Below are 12,656 nucleotides of genomic sequence, written 5' to 3' on the forward strand. Positions count from 1 at the left end.
ATCAACTTCAGGCCATGCTCATGGACCGAGGCCCCATCTCGCATGCGCATAGTGATCAGCTCCTTGACGGTAGCATGCCTAAGAGGCCGTGTTTGCTCACCAAAGAGCTCCTTGAGATGCAAAAGAATGTCAGCAGCACTCTTTGCATCCTCAAAACGCCTCTGCAGCTCATCATTCATAGAAGTCAGCATATAACACATGGCTATCAAGTCATGGTCACACCATTCCTTGTAAGTCTGCAATTCCTCAGGAGTGCAGTCAGTCGGAGCCTCAACAGGGGGCGACTCAGTCAGTGTATATGCAACTCTTTCCGAATTCAAGACGATTTTCAGGTTTCTTAGCCAAGTGAGGTAATTAGGTCCAGTTAATATGTGTTTGTCGAGTATTACAGATATCGGATTGCGCATTGAAGACATTGTCAATTTGTACTGAAAGGTAAAACAGATAAATGTTGATGACTATTTTAAATATTTAGTAAGATATGAAGTTTGGACTTTTACTTCATAAATATTTGCTCCCACTGTTTTGACATCTTTCACTACCCTCTAGTGAAAACGGGAAACTCCTTTCCTCAGTAGGTACGTAAGGTCCAATTAGCGAATTATGATCCCGAATAATATCAGCCAATCACAATTCCTAAAAAGTAGTTTCCAATTGCATCACAATGCAACCCTCTACGTAAATTTTTGTCTCACGTTTGATTAGGACCCAATAATATGACGTCGTTCATCTTCACGTGTCAAGCCTTACCCATCGACGTTGAACCTTAATGGACGGTCGCCATGAGTTCCCTCAATAATATGAGCCGAAATCATGGGAGTTCCACGTAGTTCACATCACCATGTCAATGGATGTCACAGCTTTCCGGCACCCAAAACTCCCCCAATAATATGAGCCGAGCCCTGAGTACGGGTAGCGTTCATCATGCACCCATTGTCGATGGAAGACAAGAAAATTATAAACAAATTTATAATTCCCCTTTTCTAGCTTGATATTAATTTTGAATCTTATTCAAAATGAGGGTTTTTTAATTTTGAAAGGTCTCATCATTAATTTTATTTTAAAAGCTCGCCATGTTTGATCGTATGTTTGCCGGATTCATGCAACTTTGTTATTATCATAATAATAACGCACATACTCATTATTTATAACATATCATGCATATATTATAAACAGTAAACAAACAAGGATGATCAATCGCCCCAATACTAATGGACCGTGTGAGCTAAACACGGGCCTAGGTCCAATCCTAGGGAAATGCACGGGATGCAAATGCAACTATTACATAAGCTTCCAATATTTACATGTCTTCGATCTTCATAACCATCATGGCCATCATCTTCCAATCTTTATCATCCACTATACTAATATTTACAAATAAATATCCATGGCAAATAGGGATACATCTCATGGGGGTGGGAACGGGCCATAAACCAAGCCCACTTTATAAATTGATAATTATTACAATCATTCAACACAAAATATCCTAGCATACACCTAGCAAATTGGGCTTGGGCTTTTGATCATCCTTCATGCATAATATCACATATCATACACCATCAATTAATTATCACAATAATTAATTGATCCAATATTATATATCTTGATCCAATCACTAATCGCCACGATTATAAACTAAATTAACAAAGTATACAAACACATTTGTCTACTTTCCAATTAATTTATTTATAACCGAATTTCTTGTAAATCACCATTTACTATAAATATTTAAAGTCCAACTTAAAATATTTATTTCATGAGAAAATATTTGCAACTTTTGTAATTTTAAACTTAAGGGCCCAAAAATTCATTTTTCACCAAAAACGTTTTGGCCCATTTAAAATTCACAAATATGTTAGCCATCCAATGGCCCAACAACTCAAGGCCCATGACACTTTGATTATCCAAACCACTTTTGGAAACCCTAGTCGTCGTCGCCGTCGCCGGAGCTCCGTCGCCGGATTCCGGCGAACAAAAAAATTTTTTTTTTTATTAAAAGTAGGGGCTGTTCGGGCAGCCCCTCGGGCTGCCCTTGCTGCCCGAAACGGGCAGTCCCTCGGGCAGCCCGAGCTGCCCGACACGGGCAGCAACATGCTGCCCGAAAAAATCCCCATCAAACCTTGAATTTTGTTGCAAAATTTCATTCTCATGCGGTTAGAAATCGACCTCAATATAATATCTTGTAAATGCTACACAAAAACGTAACCATAGCTCGGATACCACTTGAAAGCGGACCGGTTACGGTGGCCCGAAGCGCAACGGAAGCACAAAAATCGAATTTTTGAGGAAAATTTTCGGCCACCTTAGTATTGTGCAATATTTACAATAAAAACACCAAATAATGTCATACATAGGGTGTAAGAAAATCGTTACCTATCAACCTCTTGAGGTTGATTTTGGCACCAACCAAGTTGTAAACAACTTGGCTCTTGAATGGAAGATAAATCTACAAGCTCTCTTCCTTTCTTCTTGAATCTTTCCTTCAAATTAGGCCCACCACCAACTAGGTAGATCCCCTCATATTTTGCACTAGAAAAATATGAGGATTTTTCAAAGAGAAGTGTGTGTATTCTTCAACAATTGAAGAACACAAAAATGGAGAGAAAACTTGGAGAGAAAAGGGTGAAGATTTCGGCCATGTAGGGAGTGAATGAATGGAAGGGAGACTTGTCTTGGTCCTTGAAAAAGTTGAGGCATAAAGTTGCATGCCATGCCTTGAAAACTCAAAAAGTAGTCTCCCAACCTTTCACCTCCCATGCATGCATATTATATGGTTTTTATCAAAATAAAAACCATGGACTAAATTTAATTATCTCAAACATATTTGAGACTAATTAAACATTACTTGAATTTACCCAAGTCCCACTAGTTAAATAATTAATTTAAATTGAGCTCTACAAGACTCAATATAATTTAATTAATTCAACACTTGAATTAATTTAATTATTTGGACTCTACTAGGTCCTCTAGTGTTTAATTAATTCAACACTTGAATTAATTTAATTTAGTCCATAATAATGTTTATGAAAATCACAATTTTCAAATACATTATTTACTTGGCCAAATTTTAATTTAGGAACACTTCCATAAATTAAAATTTACATTTCTCTCATAGAAGTCATACTTCTATTTCATTTACACTTATAAACTCATTTATAAGTCGTTCAAAATTTTCATAAACATTATTTACTTGGCCAAATTTTAATTTAGGAACACTTCCATAAATTAAAATTTACATTTCTCTCATAGAAGTCATACTTCTATTTCATTTACACTTATAAACTCATTTATAAGTCGTTCAACACATTGAACTAATTTCTCTTTTATAGAAGTCATACTTCTAATTTTCCTCACGCTTATAAACTCCTTTATAAGCCGTTCAACACATTGAACTATTTTTACTTCTCAACGGGATCTAGAAAGCTAGTACTTGTGTGGCCCTCAATGGTTCATTGATACAACTAGCCGTGGGTTCACATCTCCATGTGATTCGGACTAAACATGTCCTTATATGAGCATACCCCAATTTCTCCATTCTTACTTATCAACTCCTTGATAACAAGAACGTCAGAACTCAAGTCTGATAGTACCCAACCAATCATGTTAAACGCTTAGCAGCATCGCTTACATGATTCCCTAGGTATCAAATGATAGTGCCTGCAAGAACCATTCTATTATGGTTAGCGTACAGTACGGTCCCTTCAACTCATATATCCTGACCGATTCGACAACCATTGGCTTATCGAGAGTTGTCAATGAATCGATACTATGTGTCATGTCGTAGTTGCATCAATGGTGTAATCTATGAAACCCCTTTCATAATTACAACCATACTCTGGCCAGAGATTTCAACCTACATACACATGATAACACATAGGATATCCATACCCGAAGGTAAGCGGTGAATCCCCGACTACAATGCATCGACTCCTATATGTTTCGACATGACACCCAACCTTGCCACCTGATGACCCCATAAGAGTTGGTAAACAAGTCAAAGTGAAATGCTAGCACATAGAGTCTCAATGTTGTCCCGGGTCATAAGGACTAATGGTGTACAACCATAAACTAGGACGTTTCCACTCGATAAGTGAGAACCACTTGGAAAGTTCTTTAATGGAGGGTTGTTCAGTGCACTCTACCAGGAGCACCTATCTGCATGCTCGGACATCACAATGTCCCCTACCAATGAAACATGGTACTCACATCGCAGATACTAGTCTCTAACTTGAGCGGCCTATATCCTTCTTAGTGGCGGCTGAATCGACTAGGAACCGTTTAGAATATACAGTATTACAAATATGAGTTTCATGATACTCATCATATGAGCATATCATATTCTTTCTACTATTTGTATATTCAAGGGATTTATCTATGCAACTAGCATGGGTATACAGATAAAGATGTGCCAAAATAATAATATCAAATATTACTAAAATAAAGATTGCTTATACATAGAGTTTCATTGTGAACACTCGGCCAACACTTGGCTCGACGGGCACCTACTCTAACACTGAAGCCATCAACACAGCTTGTTACACTCAGAATCGGTCTATGATCAATAAAAACCATGAAAAAACTCCATATGAAGTATGGACCAGCAAATTGCCAGAAGTGGGGTACTTTCGCATATTTGGCTGAAAGTGTTTTATTCATATAAATGGGAAAATGCATCTCACTGCATTTGATGTAAAAGCTGAAGAAGGCATCTTTCTGGGATACTCAGCAGTAAGTAAAGCATACAGAGTGTATAATCAAAAAACTCTTACTGTCGAAGAATCCATACATGTTGTGTTCAATGAATCATCTATATGTCATGACAATAGTAACAGTAGCATGCATGGTCTGATAAATAATTTTGAAGCTGCCAACCTTGAAGCTAGCAATGATGATGAGATAGACCTAAGAAGAACAGGTGAAATCTTCTCCAAAGAAAACCCAACCGGTCAAGAACAAAATTAGCAGACATATGAACCAGAGAACAATTATCAACCGCAGAACATTCAAACAGAAGAAAAGGCACCAGAACAAGAAAACGGCATCAATCAACCAACCAAGCCAAATCCATATGGACCTTGTCTCCGGTGGAACAAGGATCATCCACTCGAGCTGGTCATTGGTAACCCTACTGCTCCTCTTAGAACTAGAAATCAGATGATAAATGAATTTATGCAGGCTGCTTTTGTTTCTCAAATAGAACCCAAGAAAATTGATGATGCTTTGCTAGACACAAACTGGATAGAGGCTATGCAAGAAGAACTTAATCAGTTTGAAAGGAGCAGAGTATGGAACTTAGTATCTCGACCTAATAATGCTCACATAATTGGAGCTAGATGGGTTTACAGAAACAAAATGAATGAAAGTGGTTTAATCATTAGAAATAAGGCTCGCCTAGTAGCTCAGGGATATAGACAAGAAGAAAGAATAGACTTTGATGAATCTTTTGCCCCTGTTGCCAGATTAGAAGCCATTAGAATATTTCTAGCTTTTGCAACACTTAAGGACTTCAAAGTATATCAAATGGATGTTAAATCTGCCTTTCTGAATGGTCTATTAAATGAGAAAGTCTATGTAGAACAACCACCCGGTTTTGTTAATCATGCCTTTCCTGATCACGTTTACAAATTGGATAAAGCTCTATATGGACTCGAGCAAGCTCCGAGAGCATGGTATGACACACTAACCAAATTTCTGCTCGAGCATGGATTCACTATTGGTACAATTGATAAAACTCTATTTAAATTCTCCAAAAAAGATCATTCACTTTTTGTTCAAATTTATGTGGACGATATTATTTTTGGATCAACTAATCCCAAGTTATGTGAAAGATTTTCTAAGATGATGCAGGAACAATTTGAAATGAGTATGATGGGCGAATTGAACTACATTTTAGGCCTGCAAGTGAAGCAGTCTGAAAATTGTATCTTCATTAATCAAGACAAATATACACGAGATATGATAAAGAAATTTGGCATGGAAAATTGCTCTCAAGCCAGCACTCCAATGAGTTCATCAATCAAATTAGACAAAGATGAAGGGGGAATTTCAGTGGATGAAAAAATGTACAGAGGACTAATTGGGTCTTTACTATACCCAACCGCAAGTCGACCTGATATTATGTTTGTCGTATGTTTATGTGTGCGGTTTCAAGCTAATAAACTCATACTCAAATATTTGAAGGGAACTGCAAATATGGGTCTTTGGTATCCCCAAAGACTCAAGTTTTAATCTTGTAAGTTACTCAGATGCAGATTATGCTGGATGCAAAATCGATCGAAAAAGCACAAGTGGTTCATGCCAATTTTTAGGTGAAAGACTTATTTCATGGGCTAGCAATAAACAAACTTCAATTGCTACATCAACCGCTGAAGCAGAATACGTAGCAGCCGGAAGCTGTTGTGCTCAGATGCTATGGATACAGCAACAATTAAAGGACTATGGAATCCAGGCTGCTGAATCTCCCATATTCTGCGACAACACAAGCACTATAGCCATAACATACAACCTTGTCATGCACTCTCGGACAAAGCATATCGATATCAGACACCATTTCATCCGAGAACATGTCACGAAGAAAGAAATACGGCTTAATATGTTCATAATGATCAACAAACAGCCGATATTTTCACAAAACCACTACCCGAGGCTAAATTCTCTTATTTTCATCATCAACGGCGGGGGCAGTACAAAATACGAGGCGGGGGCAGTACATCAACAGAGGCGGGAACGCACACTCTCAATCTCCCTATCTACTTTCAACCTCCAAACTGCAAACCAGCGGCTCAGTCCTCCGATAGAAATACGTGCAAACTCTTCTGAGAAGGCTATCTTTCTCAGAGCCCTCCTCTCCTTCAACAGCATGAGAAGATAAACGCCATTGTCAGAAAAGACGCTAACATTATCAGCCACGCGAAGACGTCGCCGATATCTTCTCAGTGCCGAAATCTCTCTGGAGGAAGCAGCTCGTCCGTATTCAGAAATGGACTGGAGTCTCTGAACTTTTTCCCACATGGACAGCGTTTTCTTCATCACTCGATCCTCAATAACCATTTTACAAGAAGCCACCACATAACTCATGAACTCTTCGGCTAAGTCAGGGCTGTTATCTCTCTCCATTTCTCCTCTTTGATTTTATTGATAACATAGCTGCTTGTATTTATAGGTGAAAATCAAACGCCAAAAGTTTAAAGTCATCATGACTGCGGTGGGAAATGTGAAGCGCTCTATAAGAATCAACCGACGGTTCATTATTATTCATGCACGTATTTAGGGGGAACAGTGGTTAAGAATAATTATTATCTTCTTTAACTGATCCCTTCCTAATCACATCAATTAGCCGGTTCAAATTCTGTGGACATAATACATCCACGTCATTTTCGTAAAAAAACACTCCAACTCTTTGACTGCGTTTATGAAGTGACGGTTTTATCCTTCAAATTTAAAAATACTCATTTTACCGCCGTTCAAATTTTCAAATATTTTCAAAAAATCCTCCACTAACAGTCCTCCACATGGACTAACTAGTGCACTCTTGAACCAGACATACATACCCTCATTCACTTCATCGTTCTCAGTGAGCTCACTCTGCAGGCACAAGCAAACAAAGTTCTTTGTAAATTGAAGACAAATGGCTGCCTCCATTGCACAAAATACAGTAGCCATCAACTTCTCATCCATCAAATCTATGAATGTGACGTCCCGTAAATTTGAGGTCCACATGAACCGCATGCGTGCATTTTATTAATTCATCATGTATTTTATTAAATGGTTTTAAAGCATGTTTATTTCATTAATTGTGTTTTAATTCATGATCTATGAATTTGCATTGTTTTAAATTATTATATGTTTATGTGATGCATGTTAAAAATATTTTCTCGAGTTTCATGTTTCAGGCGATTATTCGATGCAGGATCGAGGAAAAGACCGGTGACGATTTTGGCAATTTAAAATGTGGTATTTTATTTTAAGTCAAGGAAGGGGAATTTTAAATGATTTATTTAGTGCTTAGCATTTTAAAAGCATAAATTAATTATTAAGTGATTTTATGAGTTTTAAACTTTTAAATAGGTGGCACTTTTGCATTTTATTTTAAAGTAGAGATGTTAGAAATTTTAGTATTAGATTTGTATTATTTTGTTAATAATTAATTACCCAAGCATGATTATCCCCTAATTAGGCAATTAATTATGTAATTAAGCTATTTCCCCCTACACTATCAAACGCACGCACACACAACTACGCATACATTTACACGCCCACACACACACACCCCTCATTCCCATTCATTTCATATTTAGTAAAATCTAGGGTTCTAAAAGCTGGAGAGCAGCCGCCCCTTCCCCCTTCAAATCTCCAGCAAATTTTCGTGTAATTTCTTCAAGGAAATCGAGCCACAGTCGTCCCGGATCAAGCCTCGCGCCGTCTCCGCTTCGGTATCGCCGTTTCGGTAACGTTTGATATCAAAAGGCACGTATATTCTGTTCTTTCTTCATCGATCTTGTCATAGTATGAGTTGGGTTATTTTTATGCGTGAAAATTCATGTGTGACGTTCGTCGTTTGAGCGGAAAATGGTTTGAATGCGTTTGAAATATTTTTAGATCTGAAATCTCGTAACTTACTTTTCTGTTGAAAACTGCGATTTTTCTGTCGGGATTTTGAGAAACTTTTAACCAGAAAATTGTAGAACTTTTCGATGCCTTCGATTTGATATAAAATTCGAGATTTTTGGATTAAAATGAAGTGAGTTATGACGTTTTTCGTGGGACTGCTCAAGCTGTGACTTTTATGTAAAATGTGTTCTTGAAGTTATTTGTTGCAGGCTTCGTTGGACATCGCCGGGCTTGTGCTACTGCATTTATATATGTTACGAGATGTATTTAGGTGTTATTTGGTGGTTCTTTCGGGTCGGATTTTGCTTGGGATGTAATAGAAGTCGTAGGAAGCGAAACGATGCCTAATTACGAGTTATTGTTGTGTTGGAATTAATTGTTGATGCTTAGGGGCGTTTTTATGGGTTTGAATCAATGTAATAACATCCTAGGATGAGTCTAGAGGTGTTGGTTCATGGTCCTTAGGCTTGGATTGAATGGGTGAAAGGTTAAGTTAGCGAATTTTTGTGAATTTGCAAAGACAGAGGGTACCCGGATCCCGGCACGGAGTCTGTGTCCTTTTTCCTTCAAAAATACGAATTTCCAGAGTCTACCCGGACCCGTACACGGACCCTTACACCCTTTTAAAAAAAAAACTTTAAATTTTTTTTTTTTTTTAAGATTTGCTTCGGGGTTCTATATCATGGTTTAGCACCATGGTTAAAATTTATTTATGTAAAAATATAGGATTTGTTTTGTGGTTTTACGTCATGGTTTAGTACGATGATTAAACGAGGTCAAGCCAGGAGCGAACTAGAATGTCCTAAGCTACTTATTCACTTTGGTGGTGAGCTCGAGTACCTACGTCTAAGACATGCAAGTTAAGTATTTAAAAATTTATGTTAGTATGTGCAGTAGCGGCCCCAAGTGAGATACAACGAAGCCCTCAACACCAAGTAAGTATGTTGACGTGCAAGAAAATATTTCAAGTTTTTGAGGTGTGCTAAATGTCTTGTGACCAAATTATGTTTAGGATTAGAAAGCGTTAAATTATGAACGAGGACCAATCCGCCCGTTAAATTATGAACGTGTTAGATCGTGGTTGGAAAGCGTTAAATTATGAACGGGAACCAATCCGCCCGTTAAATTATGAACGGGCTAGATCGTGGTTGGAAAGCGTTAAATTATGAACGGGGACCAACCAGCCCGTTAAATTATGAACGGGGATCTCATGTATGTGGCAGTGGATACGTCCCTGTCAGCCCAGTACTGTGGTTTGTTTGATCAGGCGTTTATTATGTATGGGTCACTTGCTTTGAAACATCCTCTACGCAAAATGATGAAGTATGTATGTTCAAGTATGCAGCATGTTTACGAAAAGTTTATGTTGATGGCTGATATGTGTCGTTTTTACGTGTTTTATTGTATTAGTTTTAGTTGTGTTTGCATTGTGCATGCATGCATTTCATTTACATTATGTTCATTTTAGAGTAATCAATTTCATATTATCATATCTCACTATTGGGTGATTAATTTGCAGGAAACACGGCCGGAAGAACCAAAATCGAAGCCAAGTGCCAAGTCAAGACAAAAAGGGCAGAAGAGTTGGCGCTCGGGCGGTGAAATTGTACCGCCCGAGCTCGAGGAGAGAAATGCCGAAGCATCTCGACAGAAAGGTCGGCGCTTGGGCGGTAATTTTCTACCGCCCGAGCGCGAGAGATGTTTTACAATGCCCAAGTACAGAAGAGTCGGCGCTCGAGCGGTAGTTTTCTACCGCCCGAGCGCGAATGCCGCACTTCCCAAGGAGATTTACAGAAGGTGTGGCGCTCGAGCGGTACTTTTCTACCGCCCGAGCGCCACCTATTTTTGGAAAAATTTCATGCTCGATTTCTTACCTTATTTTGGAAGAAGAATGCTATGGGAAGGGTTGGGGGTCGACTTTCAGAGGTATTCAGACATTATTCTTCAGCCGTCGAGAGTTTTTGAGAGCACTTTGCGCTTGGATTGAAGATTCGTGATTTTTCGGCCATCGTTCTTCGCAGATTTCGTCTCGCCTAGTATTTCTAATCTAGTTTTTATCTTTTAAACATTGTTGCATTTATTTTTACTATGAATTCTAGTAGCTAACTTTATTATTTGTTGGGATTAAAGGGGATCCTACCCCGAACGTTGGTTTGAATTAATGTATATTTCGGTTGTGCGTTATTCTTGATTTTACTACTGTTTTACTGTGTCATTAAAGCGTAGCTAACTTTAACGATGTTTTCGTATCACGAGTGAGTTCGAGAGAATAACGAGTGATAGGATCGAGTAGTATAATTCGCGGATCTACAATTTACATAGATATATGAAATTGGATACGTGCCGATAGTCATAATCCTAACGGTCGAAAACTAGGGGATTTCATAGATCGAAATGCGATTTGCTCTTGATAAATAATTAAAGATATTTAATTACTTCATTGAGTAGAATTAGTTTGGCATAGCTCGAGAGAGTGTGTTCAATATATTAGGAAATCCTGTCGGAAGCGTAGATCAAGATCGAATGAATTAATTAATTAACGAGGGGTAGGTGAACCGAGATTCCCAACAAATCCATTTCTCAGTGAATTTTAACTCAACATTTTAGATTAAATTCTCATTCATTACTTGTTGAATCATTTTAATTGCATATTTATTTGAGCATAGTAGGAATAATCACACAACTCAATTTTCGTTGCTAAATGTTAAATAACTGAAAATAACAATTGTAAAACACAGTCTTCAGTGGAACGATACTCGTACTCTCGTACACTATATTATTACTTGACATCGTGCACTTGCGATTAATTTTGAGCATACAAAATCATATTTTTATTGAGGATATCACAGTGCAAGTTTTGCTCGATCAAATTTTTGGCGCCGTTGCCGGGGACTGTTAATCTACAATTTTATTTTTAGTTATTTTCTTTAGCATTATTTTATTTCTCTTGAGATAACACTTCATATTTTATTACAGATATCCCTTCCAGTGCATGCCAAAGTCATTTGACGTGGAACTTGAGTTCGATCCTGAAATTGAAAGAACCTTCCGCAGGAGAAGACAACAACAGAGGCTTAAAGAACTGATGGAGAGACACGAGCCAGAACGTGAGGAGGAACAGCGTGAAAATAGACAAGTCGAGATGCCACGCCGCATACCGATGCTGGAGTATGCCCAACCTTCTTTGGAGGGTGCACGCCCTAGCATTGTGAGACCTATCGTGCGGGCAAATCACTTTGAAATCAAGCCAGCCATAATCCAGATGATTCAGAACACAGTCCAATTCGGAGGAACTGTAGTGGATGATCCAAACACGCACATCGCGGATTTTCTTGAAATCTGCGATACTTTTAAATTCACTGGAGTTTTTGATGATGATGTTAGATTGCATTTATTTCCTTTCTCCTTACGTGATAAAGCTAAAGCGTGGTTAAATTGTTTGCCTGTAGGTTCGATCGCTACATGGGAGGACATGCGAAAGCTTTTCTCATCAAATACTTCCCTCCCTCCAAGACCATGAAGCTGCGGGCAGACATTACAACATTCGCTCAATTCGATCAGGAATCTTTATATGAGGCATGGGAACGCTTCAAGGACCTACTACGAAGATGCCCACATCACGAGTTACCACTTGGGTTAGTCGTTCAAACATTTTATTACGGTTTGCTTACTCCTAACCGTACTATGATAGATGCTGCTGCGTGTGGGAACCTTTTGAGGAAGACTTCGGAAGAAGGATATGAGTTGTTGGAGGAGATGGCTGCTAGCAGTTATCATCCTCAATCTGACAGGAACAACCAGCGGAGAAGTGCAGGAGTGCACCAGGTAACTGATTTTTCTGCTATTACTGCACAACTTGATGCTTTAAACAGGAAAATAGACAGCTTGAATGTGGGTGGCACGGCGATGCGTCTTCAAGAGATATTCTGTGAAAAGTGTGGAGGGGAACACTATGCGAAGGACTGTCAAGACGACAATCCATTCTATGTGCAAAATGAGGCACCAATGAACCAAGTGGGAGTCCAAAACCGCCCAAGGCATGACCC

At 38.5% G+C, this 12,656-nt stretch overlaps 1 non-coding gene across 1 annotated transcript; it reads right to left on the reverse strand.

Moving 5' to 3' along the window:
• Window positions 1–12,130: 12,130 nt before the first annotated feature.
• On the reverse strand, window positions 12,131–12,236 carry LOC140817606 (small nucleolar RNA R71). Its single transcript, XR_012114820.1, has one exon. It is a non-coding gene; the product is annotated as a small nucleolar RNA R71 (small nucleolar RNA).
• Window positions 12,237–12,656: the final 420 nt, after the last annotated feature.

This window comes from Primulina eburnea, chromosome 16 (assembly GCF_022965805.1).
Source record: "Primulina eburnea isolate SZY01 chromosome 16, ASM2296580v1, whole genome shotgun sequence".
In the NCBI taxonomy this organism is placed as follows: Eukaryota; Viridiplantae; Streptophyta; class Magnoliopsida; order Lamiales; family Gesneriaceae; genus Primulina; species Primulina eburnea.